Genomic DNA, 21,097 nt, shown 5'->3' with positions numbered 1-21,097 from the left:
CGTGTCCAAAGGCCTAGGAATGAAATCTCCCATCAATCTACATTATATTAAGAGATGAGAATAAATTTATAACAGCTCAATTGAGAGAACTGAGTCTACTTAGGCACCAAGTAGTTGTAGAAGCATTATAGCATGATCCTTGACTTTCGGAGAGAAAAACTATGGAGATAAGCCAGAAATCTGTGGGCTGTAGCCTTTCTTACGCTAGGAATCTCTTCTTCACTTCTCTACAAGATTAGAGAAATTTTTGGGGGATATCTAGGATAATGCTCATCTATTTTGGCACTTAAAGGATGAAGGAGATAATAAAAATATGCCTCCTTTTCATTCTACCAGTCAAATCTCACCACAGCGGCGCAGCACTGCCAGTTCTCAATAAAATAAACATAACTTTTTACTACAAACTCCAAATGAGAAAAACTTGATGGAATTTGAAATAAGACTCATAGACATTTAATTTGACAGGTCATGGATCACCTAATTCTTTATAGGCCGAAAGATATGATCATTTGAAGTTGACTCTAGTTTAAACTCACGTCTGAAACTAAATCGAAATGACAATTTCAACTTAACTTTGAGATAGGGACATTGTACTACCCTAATTCACAACTATACCAAGGAATTAATCCTAGTCTTATGAAGAATGAGATTTGTATCCATTTACAACAGATATTTTTAGTAACGACAAAATAGGTCATTGCAATATATATATATATATATATATATATATATAGAGAGAGAGAGAGAGAGAGTCACGTTCTGACATATATACATATAAGGATTGGGTGTCACATTATGACACATACACACACACATATATATATATAAGGATCAGGTGTCACATTATATATATTTATAAGGATTGGGTGTCACGTGCCGACATATATATATAAGGATTAGGTGTCACATTCTGACACATATATATTTATAAGGATTGGATATTATATGCCGATACATACATATATTGGATCGAGTGTCATGTGCCGATACATATACATATTGAACTGGATGTCACGTTCTGACACATACAAATATATACCTAAATATAAACTATTAGTTTGAGTGTGGATCCCATGAGAGGGCTAATTATGTGTTATGGTTCCTTGAGAAACCAATTGATTGTGTGACTGTGATTTTATGGGAAAGGACTAGTATTGATTGTTGTATAGAGATTGACCCTATGAGTTGAGTAGTGCTTATGGTATGAAAGTGGCAGTATGGTTTCTGTATATAAGCTTGAATCATCATATTGTGGTGCTTAGATGAGCTCAGGATTTCAGGATGGAGAGTGTCCAAGTGAGAGCGAGAGGGGTTGATATGGAAGCTTCGTGACCAGGTTGTGGTAGTGAGGACTTGTATAAAGTGTGATAGATAGGCTAGGCCTTGATCTGTATTAGAGATGAAAGTGGACCAAAAATAAGAGATGAGTGTTAGGTTTGAATGACTGTAAAGAGGTAAATATGGATGATAAGAGTTTGTGCATAAGGGTTTAGCAGTGTATTTCCTTAAGAGCATATTTTTTCTTGTTGATTTCTTTATATTATGTTGTGGATTTTGTGTTGACCGATGATGCCTACCAGTATGTGTTATTTATACTGATATTATTTTTGCTCTGTCACTTGAAATAGTGTGGTTGCAGGGTAAGTGAGGTTTCATAGGTGAAGACGATAATGATCTCCGATAGCTTCTACTCTTCCTTCATTATGGTGAGAGTTGTGTCTTGCTTTATTTTTAAACTATACTCTTAGATGCTCTTATACCTATTTAGACTAATTCCTTGAGAGATTTTACAGTGTATTTTCATAACTATTTTAATTAGTAAAGATATTTCTTATGTTTTGTTAACTTCCACATTGACTTGATTTCAAAATTGGTGTAAGGGTTCTCCTATCTAGGTGTTAGAGTAGGTGACTTGTAATGACCCAAACCATTATTAATTAGGAAAGAAGAATTCAAAGGAAAATTATACCAATTCGAACCCTACCATCCCACCAGAGCGGGATAGACCCCGTCATGGCGATGCCACTCTAGCGGGATTCCTGTCGCCAGAGCAGAAGCTCGTGGAATGGAAACTTAAGTCATGAATTTATATTTCTCTTATTTTCCCTAAGTGCAAATTAGAGGCAAGGGTACCATAAGAGCTCTCAAAAGGCTGATCTAGACTTGGAAAGAAGGGAGAAGGGGATTTAAGCACAAGAAAGGCTCCAACCAGTGGAATTCAAGCCTATCTTCACCCGTCTGACATCTAGAATCTAGGATTGGAGCCTTGATATCTCTCCACAGCTGCTTGAAATCCAGGGAGTCTAGGTTTTCTTCTCTAAGTAGTTAAATTTATGCCTATTGCATAGTATAAAGGAAATTAACGAGAGGTTTTATAGTTAGGTCTTCAGACACGGACTATAGAGAGAAAGATGGGTATCTTTAGTGATCAAATATGATATGATCTGGGTAGGCAAGGACTTTTAGATGAATTTAGGGTAAGTGGTGGTCTTGTATTTTCATATTATGTTATATGTGCTTGTATCTGCCTCAAATCATATGTATATTGGTGCAGATATGAGAAAGCATGAATAAACCATATGAGTTGACCACTTAATGTGATTGTGTGCAAGGTATATGTGTTGGGTAATTGTGATTGTTCATATCTACTTATTGTAACTATAATTATAGATTGGTTGTGCTTGTTGGGATCGAATGTCACATTTTGACACATTCTTGGATCGGGTGTCATGTTTCGATATATTTTTGGATCGGGTGCTACATTCCGACACATTACTTGATTAGGTGTCACATTCCGATACATAATTGGATCGGGTATCACATTCTAACATGCCATTAGTTTGAGTTTGGGTCCCATGAGAGGGTCAAGTATGTGTGTTGATAGTCCTCTGAGAGGACGAGTTGTTATCTGTCATTTTGTGGAATAGTGTGCTTATATGTATAGAGGCTAAGGTGTTGATATTGCTGTAAACAATCCCACCCGTTCGATGATGGATTTAAGTTTAGGATTGGGAGGAAGTATAACATCATTTGGGGGTATGGGTATGTAAATTAGGTGACCAGGTTATAGTGTTGGTAGTCTGCCATGTAGATCAGGCATAAGAGTAGAGGATGTATTGTTACGTTGGGGATCGGCTACTTAGAGTATAAACTCCACGTGGTAGCAGAGTGTAGCTAGCAAGTGAGGATCAAAATTGGCCAAGAGTTATGATTGTGGGGTGATCGGGTTCTGTATAGTAAAGAAGTAGCCAATCTAGAATGGTTGGTAAAGTCTTGTTTACTAGAAGGAATAGGTTAGGGACAAGGTGTTGTCATATGGCCTTGTGAGTGTGTAAGGCTAGCATGGTAGACTTAGTGATGAGGTAGTTTCTAAGACATACTTATGCTATAGCAAGCATATTGGAGGCACGGTGGAGTTCGCAATAGACCAATAGCTAATAGCTAATAGAAGAGTGGCCTATTTCAAGAGTTTGTGGGAGGAGGTGAATGTGAGTTAATGGGGGGGGGGGGGCAGTGGTGTAATTCCTTGTTGCTTATGTTCTTCCTGTTGTTTCCTACATATTATGCGGTGGGTATCGGGTTAACCAATGATGTTTACCAGTATGTGTTGTTTGTACTAATACTACTCTTGTTATGCCACTTGGCATAATCTGGTTGCAGGTTAGTGATGTTTCTTAGGTGAAGGTAAAGGCGAATCTCCAGCATTTTCTACCCTCTCTTCTTTATGGTTGGAGTTGTGTCATTATTTTATTTATACTTTGAATCTATAGAAATTCTTGTACTTTTTGTAGACTAGTATCATTGGGGGCGTTAGATGATTTCTGTATAAAACTTAAGTTATTAAATTAATGCATGCGTTTTTATAACTTCTCTGGCTCATTATTGTACTCTCTTCAACTTCCACATTGTTAATTCCATTTAGAAGGTTAAGGTTTCTCCTACTTAGGTATTAGAGTAGGTGCCCTCACGGTCCACTGTTTGGATCGTGACATGCCCGCACGGCCAAGTGGGTTGGATCGTGACAACTTGATTTCTGCACAATTTATAAATTCAAAAACTGGCTAGTGTCAAATTACTGAGAAACTAGAGATTGAAAAAGCGATTACTAGGAAATTTTTCTGTACACCTAGTACGCACTGAGATATCAACTTTAACATATATACACGTGATTTAAATAACTTGAATCAAAACACTCAAAATTTAACGATTCAAAACTCAGTGTTACAATCAGATCGATTGATGATATTTATTGGATACGTGTTGTTTATGTACTCTTAACTACAATTGTTGCTCTAAAAGTGCATAACCGATCCTTGTGGCAGCAGTGTACCTGAACGGGTGTAGATTTCAGCATGAGGACATTCAAGATGAGTTGATTGGTAGTTCACAATGTCATGGATTCCTTTCTATCTTTACTATTATTTTGTTTATTCAGACAATATATTTTGATGTTCAGACTTTTGTATTTATTTAGTTTAGATGCTCTTGACTCATATGGCTAGCTTTTTAAAAAAAATAAATTATGTATTATTTATAGTTATGTCCTTATGTCTTCTTATATTTTAACTTAATGACTGCTTCCAAATGCTTTATTTATGTCTTTTTGGATCGGATTAGTTCAAACTTTTGGATTTGGCTCCTTTCCATATTTAGATGAGTGACACTTGTCGTATTTTAATTTTAAATGTCTAGATTAATTCAATTTAATTGATTTAATTTTAGACATAAAGATAAAGATATAATGGAGAGGAGCCAAATCTCAAACTTTCCTTGGCTATGCCAATATAAATTAAAAGATATAGATACATGGATGCAAAGTACATTGTGTTACATATTTTTTAAAATTTCCCCTAATTAATCATAACTCCTAAATCTGAATTTTCTAATATTAATGAATTAATCTCCATTTGAAAAGTTACGTTTCACTTTAACATCTTAGGCGTGATCAATTGCCATCATATAAACTGAAAATCCGTTTACTTCCTCACCCCACCTACACCTGGTAAATACCATCATACCTAAATCAAATGGGGCCATTTTCCCCCAAATTCTCTGATTAGTTTTAGTATTTCTTTTTCTTTTACATAGACCGATAAGATCGAGTATTTTTATGATTCTATTATTGAGATCGTATATCAACACAAGTATAGTTAACCCTTTGCACACGTAGACATACACCAAAATACACATAAAATTCAAAAATGCAAAGTTTGGCTGCACACCTTAACTATCACTAGTCATAATTATCATCCTGAACTTGGTTATTTGATAGCCTTTACCACGCCAAAAAAAAATGTTGATGTGGCTAAAAGTGTAGCTAGATGCTTTTGTAGGATACACAGCTAATTTAGGAATGCAACTAATAAGTAATTCGTGTTAAGTTTAAAGATAATTAAGATTACTGATTGTTTAGATGTGCAACTAATAATTCGAGTTTAGGTATTCTGCCAAATAATTAAGATAGAAAATTAGGAACCAAAGTTGTGTACTTTATACACGATATTTTTCCACTATCTTTGGGGAGGGGAGTGGAGGGTGAGGCTTTTATGCATGCATATAAAGGGCAAAAGTACAATGCCTGCAATTGCATGTATGAGAATGACATTTCTTAAGTACCATTGTGGCATGGGAAATAAAAATATAGATCTGATAGAGAGAGACGCACTCAAGAACAAAGTGAAAAAACAATATACGACAAAAAAAAAAGAGTTGAAGTCGTAGAAAAATATTTATATAATTAAATTATTACTTACAAGTTATATTTATGATAAACTTTTAACTAATTCACTACTATCCGAAGAAATAGGGCAGAGCTATAATATTAAGTATGGATTTTAACGAAGAAATATGTATAAATATTTAATTGTAAATTCAGTAATTAAACTGAGCTATGACTTTAATGACTAGTTCAATGGTTATACACTTTAAATTCTGACTTCTACCAATAAAATACATTAGTTACCTTATTAGTTTATATAGAACTTTAACATCTCTCCTTCTCTCTCTCAAGGACCGCCACTTTGAGAATCAACATGATGATATTGCATATCGTGGATCATTCTTGGATGCACATGCTTCACCATAGATTCCAAAGTGCATGAAAAGATCATTCTTGATGGTCACAAATACTAACTTTCTAACTTTACACATAGTCCTAGCTCTATCACTAACCCCCCTGGAAGCTGGAGATAGGATCAAGCCAAATTTACTTTTTTTCTCTGACCTTTCATTACAATATGCCATGTAATTGTGGACATGGGCACGGAGTTAGAAATCTAGTTACAGATTCAGTCGAATTTAATAACTTTTACGCAAATAGTGTACTTGTATTATGAAGTTTATCAAATATGTAAAAATATTAAGTTTTGAATCCAATTATTAACACTTTTAATAGTCGTTATAAAATTTAAAATCCACAAAATTAAAATTCTGATTTCGCTCTGATGGTAAATATATATATATATCTTTTTTCCAAAGTGCATGGTGGCCTTTTAATTCTTTTTCCTTGTTTGGAGACAGCCAGCACACAATCCCTCGACAGACGGCTCTAATTTTTCTCCTAAGTGATGACTAACTATTGCGCTCGTTGGCTATAGCTGTCGAGAATCATTATGTGTGTGTGTGAATGTTGCTTACATAATGATAGATTTTGTAATTTTTAGCTTGGATGGCTAGTTTTTGGATTGCTCGTTAATATTTAGTCACTTGTGGTAACTGAAAAATACTCTATTTTTTAAGATGAAAACAACATTTAGTTAAAAATATATTTAGCTAAAACACGAAAAAATTCCAACACATCATGCTAAAGTTCGAAATATGGACAAATGAAACTCCAGACTAATATGTTGGAATTTAAATAATTCCTAGTGTTTCAAATGTGCAGTTTAAACTCTAAAACTTTTTCATGGAATTTCGAATTGTCATAAGCTCAATCTCTTGGATTTTTCATAGTCTAACTCTGAAGTGAAAATAATGTTTACCAGGTACCATGAGTAAAATAGTATTATTGAATTATTGCAACAACAACCCAGTGGAATCCCACAACGTGGGGTCTGGAGAGGGTAAGGTGTACGCAGACCTTACTCCTATCAAGGTAGGACGGCTGTTTCCGAGAGTATTATTGCATTGTTATGATTAGATATTAGAGTGGAATAGGTATGTGAATAATTTTTAAAAAGATTATTTAATTGAGATACTTAGAAATGTCTTGAAGTTTGAACTTCTACATTGTGAAATCTCATGTTATTCTGAAGTTAAAACTAATACAATTAAAATTTTAGGATTATATCTCAGCATTTTAATAAAACTCATGGAATTTGAACCTATTTAGAGATTTTTATGGTTTTAGTCTAAGGTATCATCGCCCAAATAACCATTTTTTAAAATAAAAAGTGACTAAAGTTGATTAGTTTTAAAATACTGGCTAAAATTATGTCGTCGTAGTTTTTCTCTATCTAGAGCTCCTCTACTCCAGATGCTAGTAGAACTGTGGTCATCGGAATAAGGCTCGCGGCAAAGGGAGAGGGCGCAAAACTGCAATACGACTAGATCTGGAAGAGGCGATAACGGCGACACTACATAGCCAGCCGGGAGAAAGATTCACAAAAGTTGTTGCTAGTCCAGAAGGTACGAGTGTAGGAAGAGAGGCTATAAAGGGGAAACCTCAGGTGGGAATGAGTATAAGCATCCCACATGAGGAGATGGCCTCTCCAACTGGGTCTACTGTGAGCCAAGAACCTGCTTATGTGGCACCAGATGTGGATATATCCACACCAGTGGTTGTGGAAATCCAAAGCTGGGTGGGGTTATTCAATTCGAACAAGTTAACAGCAAAAGGGATGAATCTATGCTATATCCCAACAGTAGTTATGAAATGAGGAAAGGTTACTCAATTAGCAAAGGACGGGGTCGATTTTGAAATAGAGAAGTGGCAGATTTCAACAGTCTTATCTATTGTTGGGGAATCCCCTTCAATAGGAGTTGTTCAGTGTTTCTTGATGAATCAGAATTGTGAATCAAGATATCTACTCCCACAATGATGGGTACTTCCTATTCAAACTTGGAAGTATGGAGGATCAAGAGCTAGTTCTATACTTTGGACCTTATATGTTGAATAATCGACCTGTAATTATAGAAGGATGAAGCCCTAGATTCAATTTTAAAGATGAGCTAATGCACACCATTCTTCTATGGGTCCGTCTCCCCAATTTGCCACTGAATTGCTGGGAGAAGGACTCACTGAGTCGAACTGGCAATATTATAGGAAGACCAATATATGCAGATGAGTGCACATCCTCCATCAATCGTATTCCCTATGCAAGGATACTGATAGAGGTGGACGTCACCTATGCTCTACCAGAAGTTGTTAAAGTGCAAGATCCTGCCGAAGCAGTGTTAGACCAGGAGGTGGAATTTAATTGGAAACCTAATTTTTGTGCTAAATGTCTACAAATAGGCCGCGTGTGTAGTGATGAGCCTGCAATACAACAAAGAAAAGTTGTCACGAGCCAAACTAGGGCCTAGATGTGACACGACGATTAGGATTCTCGAAGAAATTCCAACCAAGCCTCTTAGCATATCATAAGCATACATAAGGTGACAAATAAGCGGAAACTCATAAAAGTCCAAGAAAAACATAGCATAACTAGAATGAAGAAAGACACATAGACTCCTTACACATATGTCCAACATGTCCCTACACGTGTGAGCTATTACATGGAGTGCGGTGTTTACCCCACACACCAAAAAGAGAAGGTCCATACTTACCAAGGTATGAACCGTGATGCCTAAGTGGATCCACTAAGCTACTTAAGGAATCAAGCGTCTACTAACGGGGGACCCTTTCAAAGGAATCAAGCCTCTACTAACGGGTGATCCTTCTTCCTACGGTGGCACATAGTTATGGAACAATGGAATTTCTACTAACGGTCTTATGCCTCTACTAACGGGAGAGCCTCTATCCCAAGGTCCACTCGGTGCTAGATTAACTCTCAACGAAATATCATACATAGTATATCATAAGCTTGTTATAAATCATAGTTCACAAATTTTGTATTGAAAACATAAACTCATCATGTGGAAAGGCAATCAAAATCTACCAATCCAATTCATAAAACTTGTTCATAGAAATAGCTAATCATCATGTAATTCATGTAATGTGGGTGTAGGCCTTCCATCATTACGAATTATTCTTCATAAAAGCATCATTAGGGTTTTAAGTCACCCTCCTTCATAAAACTTGCTTGAAACATCATTAGAACATCATTCAAAACCTTTCATGAGTCATTCGTAAACATTCATTGAAATCCCTTGAAATTTCATGATCATGACTTATACTTGAAAATAAAGTAAAAACTTGACTACATGATCAATTGACTTGGAAATCGTGAAACTGACTTGAAAACATGCATGATCATGTACTTTATATCAATCCATATATAATTCATGAAAATAATATCAATTGGGAGTATAATTTAAATACCCATAATCCATATCATGAACCCTAAAGATCAATGTAGTAAAATTCATAGAAAAACTCTTCAATTTCATGCAATAATCATCAATATATATTGAAATAGATGCATAATCATAATGGAAAATCATAATTCATGCAATTGAAATAGAGATCATAAAACCCATAATCGTCGATGAGCTCCATAGGTGAAAGTACCCTAGGATCAAATACCCACATACCTTGAATGAGAAGTCCAAAGAAATTTAAAGAAAATTTGACTTTTAATAGAGATCTTGAGAAAATTTCTTGGAAGTCTTCAATGGAGTCGTTGAGAGCTTTTGTAGAGAGAGAATTATTTGAATAGGTGAATAGTGATAGAATGAATGAGATTAGGGGTTTAGGTTAGTTTAAAAGCCAAATTAGGTCCAAAAAACATTCAGGTTCATTACCCAACAGTTAGGAAAATGTCTAAAGTGCCCCCACTTAAAAACTGATTTCGGATAAAATAACATTTTAGGTCTGCGATGCGGACCTTCTCCCTAGGTTAGATTTTCAGCACTCTACGGTGCAGAGACATCGCGGACTTTACTTTCTCAAAATTTTCTAAAATCAAAAATGCCTCCTCAAGTTCGCTATGCAGACTTGCTCCCTGTATCCACTTTTCAACAGCTTCACTAAAACAGGCATAACTTCTTACACCAAACTTCAAATGAGGTAAACTTTGTGGCAATCAAAAAAAGACTCAAATAATTTTAATTTGATGGGTCATGGTTCACCTAATTCTTTATATTATAGGATATGATCTTTTAAAGTTGACCTTTACATGAACTAATGCCAAAAACTCAACTGGTAGAAAATTTTTGAACTCAACTTAGTACTAGGGGTCTCTTATGACCCTAAACCACTTCCAATACACATCTCACTCATTGTAGTGAACCTTAACACATAATCACAAGTGGGACACCACCTGGTTCAAGCTTAGATACTAACAACAAAGGATTCAGATTCTAAAAGGGAAAGTTGTGGGGTGTTATAAAAGTGAAGGTGAAGAAGACTCAAAAATAGGTCTAGAATAAATAACAGGGTCCAAAGAGGACCCAAAATTAACCAAACGAATTGATAAAGTCCTAGATAAAATAGGGGCTAACCAGGCTTCAACCGTACCTAGAAAGGGAGTTGACATTTCAAGTAGCTCAACATCTACAAAAACAATGGGTGGTAAATGGCAGATGGCTAAAGAAAGATCAATTAATAAGATACAAGCGCATGAATAAACACCACCAATAGTTATAATTCACTACTAAGGAACAAGGGCAGGGAAGAGATGGATAAACTGAAGAAGACAGGTATTAGTTGCCTAAGAAAAACCATTAACCCTCTATGAGGCTAGTGACATGGAACGTAAGGGGCTAAAACCAGGCCTATAAGCAGCGTGAGCTGCATGTGTTTATACAGTCTTCAAGGGTTGGGTTCTCAACTATAATTGAACATCGAGTTCAAAAGAAAAATGCAATAAGAATAACTGATAAGATGGTTCCAAAGTGGCACTGAAGACACAACTATAATAATGATGGCAAGGGAAGAATCTGGACACTCCGGGATGCACGACATTGTGCTTTTGAGAAGGTATTCACTACTCCACAACTAATACATGGCTATCTCAGAAACTATGATAACAAGATAAAATTCCAAATCACTATTGTATATAGACTGCATACTATGCAGGATAGAAAAAGTTTGTGGAAAGAGCTGATAGGTATTGCTGGAACCATGAAAAATCCTTGGTTGGTGATGGGAGACTTTAATATGATGATGCATGTAGATGATACAGTATGGGGCAGTTAGTGCAAGACTCTCAAATGATGAATTTCTAAAACTTTGTGGTAAATTCAGGTTTGTCAGAGATGAAGTGTGTAGGAAGAGAGTTTACATGGACCAATTACCATATCTACGGTAGGATAGATAGGACCCTGGTAAATTCAGCATAAATCCAAAGATGGCCACATTTAGAGGCATATGTACTGGACCCGAACTTCTCAGATCATTCTTCTTTTAGTGTGCAGCTGGAAGGTGGAATAGCATGTAGGGGTAAACCATTTTCTTCTTTTTTTGTATAGTTGAACATCCTAAATTTTTGAAGCTGGTTGAAGGAAACCGAAAGTAATGAAGGTGGAATTGTGATGGCTAGACTATGGAAAAAAATTAAAAAGGAACAAGCGGTGTTGAAAGAACTTAATATGACTGAGTATAAACAGTATGAAGCCAAGATAAAGAATACTAGAGCTATTGTAACCCAACTCTAGGCACAAATGAGACAACCTGGTTGTTGTCCAAATTTGTTTGATGAGGAAAAAGTGTTGAAACAACAACTAGAGAAATGGCTTGTAGTAGAGAAGAACTAGAATTAATTTGTTGAAATAAGAAGATGCTAACTCATCATATTCTTTTGCTTGTATGAAGAATAGAACAGTATAAAATATGATAAGAAGCCTGGTTACAAATAATGGGAAAATAGTGGACAAGAAAGATGAGGTTGAAAAGGTTATTCTAGACTTCTACAAGAAATTAATAGAATTTACAGTTGGATTGTTACCCTATATTGATAAATCTGTGCTGAAAGTTGGTATTACGCTAAATAGGAAACAACAACTGAAACTAATTGCTTTTGTCACTAGAGAAGAGGTCGTGCAAATTGTTAAAGCTATAGATGACCACAAGGCCACTGGTATTGATGGGTTTAATGCTTTATTCTTTAAGAAGACATGGGCTATTATAAGTGAAGAGGTAATTGAGGTTGTACTGGAATTTTTTTAGAAGGGGCGGCTACATGCCCTAGTGATCTATGTCACAGCCACTCTTATCCCTAAGATCAAGCATCCAGCTATTATCAAGAAATATAGGCCTATATCTTATTGCATTTTGCTCTATAAGATCATTTCCAAAATCCTTACAACTAGGCTCCAACCTATAATAGAGGTATTAATTAACCCTACACAGGCTGCTTTTGTCCCTGGAAGAATTATAACAGACAATATAATACTAAGTCATGAACTTATAATGGGTATGGGAGGAAAAACATATATCCAAGATGTATGTTGAAGATTGATATGATGAAAGACTATGATTCAATTGAGTGAGAGTATATGAGGCAAATAGTAATCAGCCTTGAGTTCCTAACAGTGTTTATAGGGTAGGTTATGCACTATCTAACCTCAGTATCATATTAAATCCTCATAAATGGGAAGTCTTCTATGCCAATTCTAGCTTTAAAAAAAGACTCAGGCAAGGTGATCACATATCACCTTACCTATTTGTCCTTGCCATGAAGTACTTATGTAGATTGTTGAAATAGTTTAAACAAGATAAGGAATTTAAGTACCATCCCAGATGTGGACATTTCCAGCTAGTCCAACTTGGATTCGTTGATGACCTCTTATTGTTTAGTAAAGGACATATGCATTTAGTACAAAGAATGTTTGCCCTATTCCAGAAGTTTTGTGTGCTTCGGGATTGCAAGCTAACCCACAGAAATCATCTATCTACTTTGGAGTAGTAAAAATAAAAGTACAGAATAAGATATTATATCTATTTGGGATGGGAAAATGTGTGTTGTCTTTTAGGTATATAGGGTGCCTCTAAGTACCAAAAGGTTTTCGATTGTTCAATACCAGCCACTATTAGAAAAAATGCTACGCTGGGTAACTTCATGGATAGCTAAGTTACTCTCATATGTGGGACAAATTGCAATTACTTAAGAGTGTGCTAGTATTAATACAAACCTATTGTTCCCAGATTTTCATGCTACCAAAGAAAATTGTGGAGCAAATAGTGAGGATTTGTAGAACCTTTTTGTAGATCGGAAGCGCGGAACTATCCAAGAAGGCCCTTATAGCATGGAAAAGACTTAGTTTACCTATGAGTGCTGGGGAATTAATCTGTTGAACATAGGCTTGTGGAACAAAGTTGCTTTGAATAAGTTGTTGTGGAATTTGAGTAATAAGAAGGATAAGTTGTGGGTCTGATGGGTTCACCAGTACTACATAAATGGAGATCTTGTGTGTATTAAAGTGGATAATCAAGTATCTTGGGTAATTAAGAAGATCTTCAAAGTTGCCTCCTATACGACCAAAGGTGGACTAAATACTCAAGAAGAAATGGAAGCAAGAGATTTCTCTATATGAAACATGTATTTGAAACTCATAGGAGCACTACCGAGAGTTAGTTGGAAAAGGCTTATTTGTGGCAATCCTGCACCTCCAAAATGGGTATTCATAATACTTAGTGGCTAATGAGAAGGTCTACACCAAGGATAGGTTGATCAAATGGGGGATTGATGTAAACCTTTATACCCGTTGTGTAAAGGAAGTGTTGAAACTCTCAAACATCTATTCTTTTAATGTCTCATTGAAGCAGAATTGTGGAGTCAACTGTTGAAATGGTAATACATAGATTGACCATGCTGGGACTGGAATGGAGAATACAATTGGATGGAGAAGCATAAACAGACTAATACACCAAGCTCTATCATCTGTCCTATGACGTTGGCTGGATGCATTTACCATATGTGGTTAGAAAGGAATTAAATCATCTTCAAAGCGCAGAAGCGTACAATAGCTATCATTGTAAAGCTAGTAATTCAAAATGTCTATTTTAGAGCAAATATGAAGCCTAACTAGCTAGATTCCTACACGGATTGAATTACTATCCGAGATAATACTTGGTCAATAGAATAGAAGAAAGGAGAGTGCTGAGGGACTGGGTCTATGTCCAATTGCCTCCTTTTATTATTGTTTTTGGTAGTACAATTCTCACTTGGTAATAAAATTCCTTATTTACAAAAAAAAATAGTGGTTAAAATTTAATTAGCGATTTTTAAATTGCTATGTACCCTTATCTCCTTATCAATTTAGGTTGGTATATAATCTTCTGGTCCTTTTTTATTTGTCGCATTAATCATTAATTTTACAAAAAGTAATTAAAAAATAGAGGGAACCAATATCAACTCAAGGTTGTCAAGGGGGGATCTATGTCATCATTGAGTCATTTGTCCTTAGCGCCAAGTTGTCAGAATTATTATTTTTTTAATCTATTTATCTATATAAATTGAAAAGACGTATACCTGAACTAAAATCAAAGTGATCAAACCGATTAAATATTTATCCAATTTGAATCTTGTAAATAGCAACACATCGATGTTCAAAGTGATGTGGTATTCCTAACCTCTAAATCCTAAATCCGCCTCCGAATATTGTGTCAGTCTATTATACCTATTCACTTGTATGCAGGAGATATGAATAAATAAAAAATACATATATGTGTTGTTTATATCAAAATTAATTCAATTTATCGGAATTAATTAATTTGATTATGAATTAGTTAATTATGATTAACTGATAATAAAAATATATTAAAATATATGTTATGCATTTATTAATTTGATAAAAATATTTGATGTAATATGTTTTTAGTTGTAATTGAGAGCGTGAAAAGACTAAATTAGCGATTTTCTAAATATTGTTTAAATTTAGAATTATGTTGGGGAAATATTCAACTATGAAGCAATTGGTGCTTATTGACAAGAGAGTTTTGACTCAGTGTTGAATAAGCAACATCTGTGTGAAAACTATTGATTGAAGAATCAAAACTCCACTGAAGGAGCATAGAGATTGAGAGAGAGAACTTCTCTGTATTAGATGAATTAGAAAAGTGAAGTTACAATCTGTGATTTGCATATTTATAGACTAATCTATGGAAGAAAATAAATCTAACTAACTCTGATCTTTCCACTGAGATAATACACCTGCACAACCAACTCTAACAGCCTTCTAACTAACTCTAACTAACTGATTGTTGACGTGGACAATAGCTCCAACTAACTTTCTAATCAATCAATAGATATACATAACTCCAATACCCCTCCCCCCTAAAGTTAGAGGTGATGTTAGCATAGCCAACTTATTTAAAATTGCAGAGTATTTAATGCATGTAAGTGTCTTAGTGAGAATATCAGTCAATTGATCACCAGTCCCAATATGATGTAGAAATATTAGACCCTCTTACAGCTTAGCTCTCACAAAGTGACAATCGAGTTTGATATATTTGGTTCTTTCATGGAATACAGAATTCTTGGCGATTTATAAAGTTGATTGGCTATCACAGTAGACATCAAAGGTTCCATTTCTAGGAATAGTAAGCTCCTCAAGTAACCTGTCCAGCCAAACTAATTCTCCAACTACTTTCTTGAAAGATTTGTACTCAGCTTCAGCTGAGGAAAGAGAAATAATCTCTTATTTCATGGACTTCCAGCTAATAGGACTAGATCCTAGCAGTACAATATATCCAGAAATAGATTTTCTTAAATCAGGGCAAGCTGCCCAGTTAAAGTCATAAAAAGTTGTAGTTATCAGTGGAAGACATAAACAATCACAGTATGGGATCTTTCTTAAGATACCTAAGCATGTGATAGGCAGCCTGTAAGTTTGATTCTCTGGGATCTTGCATAAATTGGCTAAGATGTTGAACTTCATATGCAATATCGAGTCTGGTGTTAGTGCGGAAATTGAGTTTGCCAATCAACTTTCTATAGAAACTAGGATCCGATAGTTGTTTCCCTTCTTTTACCATGAGCTTGACTGTGGCATCAAGTGGTGATGAAACACTAGAACACTAAGAGCAATGGTAATCTTTGAGGAGATCTAACACAAATTTCATTTGTGAAATCAGGATTCCTGCTTCAGTGTAGAGAATCTCTAATCCCAACAAATAATGTAACTTGCCTAAGTCCTTAATCTTGAATTGGTGGTGGAGGAATCCTTTTAGATGATTAATTTCGACAAGATCAGTGCCTATAAGAAGAATGTCATCTACATAAATAGCTATAAAAATAATAGAAGACCCCTTCTTTCTGTAGAACAAAGAGTAGTCATTTAGGGAGGCAGCATAACCAATGAATTTGAGGGCATCAGATAACTTGGCATACTACTGTCCACTGGCTTGTTTCAGGCCATACAATCCATCTTGCATTTTATCAATCTCCAAAGGCCTCTTCAGTGAAGGGCCCTACAGTATATAAGAGGAATCAGAGAATGAAGCAATATATTTGAGTTGGAATGCTAAAGAACTATTTGAAATCAAGTTATACTTGAAAGAAGGAATGAAAAGAACTCCATACAATGTAATCATAGAAGCAAGTTTTACAGTACCAACTTCAGTTACTTTAACATTATATCCATTAGGCAACTTTACTAACAAGGGATATGGTAAGATAATGATGTCTGAAAGATGGTTTCTACTAAAGGTCATATAGTGTGAAGCTCCAGAATCAAGTATTCACAAGTCAGTCCTGTCCTTGAGACAACCACATGAGAGTTTGTCAAAATCAATAGATGAGGTGCAGGCTATCATACCAGCAAAATTCACTGATTCATTTGTAGTCAAAAGTTGACTATATTTATCTTTATTAAGGTTGGGGCTATTGTTTCAGGGTCCAACAGTGTCTCCAGTATGGTGTTTTGTGTCAATTCCAAAGGCATTAGTTGTTATTCCCTTTCCTTTTGCAGACTTGTGAAACTGATTGTAGTTTGAATTGTTATGAGAATTCTGATTTGGAACATTGTTGTATCTGTTTTGATTACTGTAACTATTGTGATTTTGTCCATTATTATGAGCATTAGTCTAAGGGTAATAATGTATCTTGAAACATTTGTCTTTGGTGTGGCCTGGCATTCTGTAATGATCACAAAAAGGTCTTGGTCTGCATTATGGTTGTTGCTGGAAGAGTAATTTATCCTAAACTGTTACTTCCTATTTGAGGATCCTCACGAGCTAGTATGCATGGAAGAATTCATTGAGCTTGCCTCTACAAATAGTTGATTGTTTGGTTTGAATTCTCTTTATTTCTCCTCCTTTACTAGCAGAGCAAATTCTTGAGCCATGGATGATAAGGGATTCATCATTAGTATAGTCCCTCTAATTACAATATAGACTTCATTAAGTCCCAGGAGAAACTGAATAAGTCGTCTATCTTGTTCTGTTTTATGTGTATTCTCTTTTCCTCCATAGTTGTACACATAGCTACATTGACCTTTGGCACTTAGATTACTTAACTCCTCTCATAATTTCTTCATCCTAGTGTAATATACAGTAATGTCGAGCACACCTTGACTTAGATCATTGATCTTCTTTTAGATTTGATATAGTTTAGCCACATTAGTTTGATTATAACGATCCTCCAACTCCTTCCACAATTCCACAACATCACAAACATACTCTACACTATCTGCAATCTCCTTTCCAAGAGAATTAAAAATCCAGGATGTGACCATATTATCACATCTCTCACATTGGCGATATAAGGGTGGATTGAGATCAAGCCTCTTACATTCCCCATTGATGAATCCTAGCTTATTTTTCACAGAGAGGGACCTTTATACATCTCTCCTCCATGATCTGAAACCTATTCCATCGAACACTGTCTGAACTAGAAGAAGACTCGGGCTATCAGATGGATGAATATAAAAAGGACTATGTACATTGATTTTGTTATTTCCTTCAGAATTGGTTTCGAGATCTTTGACTTCCACCATGATGAATTTGTTCAAGAATTTTGATGAACCAAAAATCATTGCAATGAGAAATCAAACTGAAAAACAAATTGAAGAAGATGATGAATCAACAGACTGTAGGTCCTAGTTGGTAGAACCTTTACTCTGATACCATGTGGAAACTATTGATTAAAGAATCAAAACTCCATTGAAGGAGCATAGAGATTGAGAGAGAGAACTTCTCTGTATTAGATGAATTAGAAAAGTGAAGTTACAATCTATGATTTGCATATTTATAGACTAATCTATGGAAGAAAACAAATCTAACTTTGATCTTTCCACTGAGATAATACACCTGCACAACCAACTCTAACAACCTTATAACTAACTCTAACTAACTGATTGTTAACGTGGACAATAGCTCCAATTAACTCTCTAATCAATCAATAGATCTACATAACTCCAATATTCTGTTTTTCCATTTAAAGTAAAATAAATAAAGGGATAGTAATAAATGCGAGACAACATAACTATTTTTTTTAATTTTCTCTTCCCTGTAAGGCATCTGTTTTAAGGCTTAATTAATGTGGATCGAGTCGGAAAGTTTCATGGGTGAAAACGTTTTTTATGAGAAACGATTTCATATTTAGGACTCAAACGCAAGATTCACAATAAGAATGGAGAAGCACGTATCACTCGAGTCTTCCTCTCTTGATCTTTTTGTGCCTTTGAAGTTTATGTATAATGTATGGGCTAGCTAGTGTATATACCTTGTCCCAATTGGTGTCACAAGATACCATTTCGACGAATTTTTTTAATTATTATACATCTAAATTATAATATAGATAATAAGCAAAATAAAAATATTGAGTATTATAAATATAAAAAAAATGATCTCTTATTATTAGTGTATTTTTTTAATTCATTTCTTCAAATGTAAATAAAAAAAAATTAGTATGCCATCGAATTTTCTTTCCACGTATGCCATTTTAAGATTCCAATGCTTCTTTTTGACCCATTCCTTTTAAAGGTGATGCCTCCATTACTTGTTGCACTTTCTTGGTAATTAAATTTTCTAATTTTGAGTCATTATTTTTTACCATAAGCTGTATTTTTCTTTATCCAGCTGATGTCCACTGCTTATTCACATTAGTGCCTATAAAAAAATAATTAAAAAAGGAATCCCTATCTCTATTTTGTGTCTCCTTATTGTTAGAAAATTCTTTTAAAAACATAATCAAATCTGCCATGTATCAATATTCTTGTCTTTTCCTGCCTCTCTCATTTAACTTATCAGGGTAATCTTTTCTATCAAAAGTTACTTATGACTGTGGTCTAATTATAGGTCTTGATAATGTTTCAATCAGAAACGTTTTATATTACTTGATTCTAGTTGTATTTAGCATATTCTTTAAAAAAAAAAAATTAAAAGTGTATTTGGTAATCTTTTCTTTTAAAAGATACTTATGACTGGTGTTGAATTATAGGCCTGGATAATGTTCTAACCAGAAATGTTTCATATTACTTGATCCCAATTAAATTTAGCATTTTCTTTAAAAAAATTAATTAAAAGTGTATTTTACTAACTCAAATATCAATGTAGCTTTGAAGATTAGTCAAATCGACTCACCTAATATGAGATAGTATGAGTAGATAATATCAATAAATATGAATTATTGGAGTATCCCATGGAACATGATAAGTCTAATTAAAGACAGCTTTTGCTTATGAACAAAATGTATTGCCATTAGAAGTCCAGCATAGACTAATTAATATCTTTGACTAATCCCCATCATTATGGAAAGTTCCATCTTGAAAGGGTAAAAGGTCAAAGATAAGTTTGCTAAATACTTTATCAAAATTAGAAATTACTAAGCTTTATATAACTAGACTCTCACTAGACCTCACATGATTTACACTAACCGCCCCATGCATGTTTTAAACTACATTTAACTTTTGTGTTGAATATTTCTAATTCTTTAATAATCCATAAGTAAAGTAGTAAACTTGCTTAAGCTATAAGAATTTTCCTATTTAGCCTAAAGACATAAATGCATGATATCAATTAGCTGGCATTAACTGTGATATTCTTTTTACCTAGAGAATGGTTAAATTCATGATTAAAGGCAATAGGCAAGCCTTTAGAAACACATTCATTTGAATCCAATATTGTTGACACCCATTTGTAATGCGTTCACGGTTCGATTTGGATTTGGATTGGTTAGTGATTAAAATTAAAAATCAAATCAATTTAATTGATTTTAAAATTATTAAAATTAAACTAAGCCAAAAATAATATATATTTATAGGTTTAGTTGTTATCGATTTCAGTTTGATTGTTCAATTATTAATCATACACAAAAATAAATGAAACTATTGAGTCAAAAGAAAAAGAAAAAAAAGACAACAATTCATTCAAAAAAATGAATTGTCTTCGCGTCATTTTGAATCTTATAATTTTCACACATGAACTTCAATTATGTTACGTTCAACTTCCTACTTATATAAATTGTTAGCTAATCCAATATGTTAAACAACATAAACCTATTGAATAATGCATAAGTCACCGATATTGCTGCACAAATAAAAGACACATCATAATTTACTTTTTTTTTCATTAGAAAACTGCATCTTTCGCATAAAAAAATTGTTCACAAAAATTAATATATTATGTATATATAATTATATAAAAATATGTATATAATTTATCTATTCAGTTATTCTTCGATTTTTATGATCAAAACCAAATAAAAATTAATTTATTTAATTAATCTGGTTCTATTTTTATCCAAACCATGGAAAAAAAACACGCATATATATATATATATATTCCCTACTATATTTTTAATGAATATTAAATTTGAACCATTAATTTTAAAACCACATGAATTCGTCTTTAAGGTCAAAATCAACAACTGAACAAGTTAAAATCCTAAAAAAGAAGTTATAAATTTTACCCATGTCATGTTTTTCATCACTTTTCAAGAGAGAACTAATTATGTCAAATTAAAACAAATATAACAAAAATGCGGTGAGCGTGGATCGAACACGCGACCTTCAGATCTTCAGTCTGACGCTCTCCCAACTGAGCTATCCCCGC

General features: G+C 34.3%; 1 non-coding gene across 1 annotated transcript; it reads right to left on the bottom strand.

Annotated features, from left to right (window-relative positions):
• Positions 1 to 21,024: 21,024 nt before the first annotated feature.
• TRNAF-GAA (transfer RNA phenylalanine (anticodon GAA)) lies at positions 21,025 to 21,097 on the bottom strand. The gene has a single exon. It is a non-coding gene; the product is annotated as a tRNA-Phe (tRNA).

This window comes from Solanum dulcamara, chromosome 5 (genome assembly GCF_947179165.1).
Source record: "Solanum dulcamara chromosome 5, daSolDulc1.2, whole genome shotgun sequence".
In the NCBI taxonomy this organism is placed as follows: domain Eukaryota; kingdom Viridiplantae; phylum Streptophyta; class Magnoliopsida; order Solanales; family Solanaceae; genus Solanum; species Solanum dulcamara.
The sequence above is the reverse complement of the archived record's forward strand: the minus strand, read 5'-3'. Positions and strand labels throughout refer to the sequence as shown.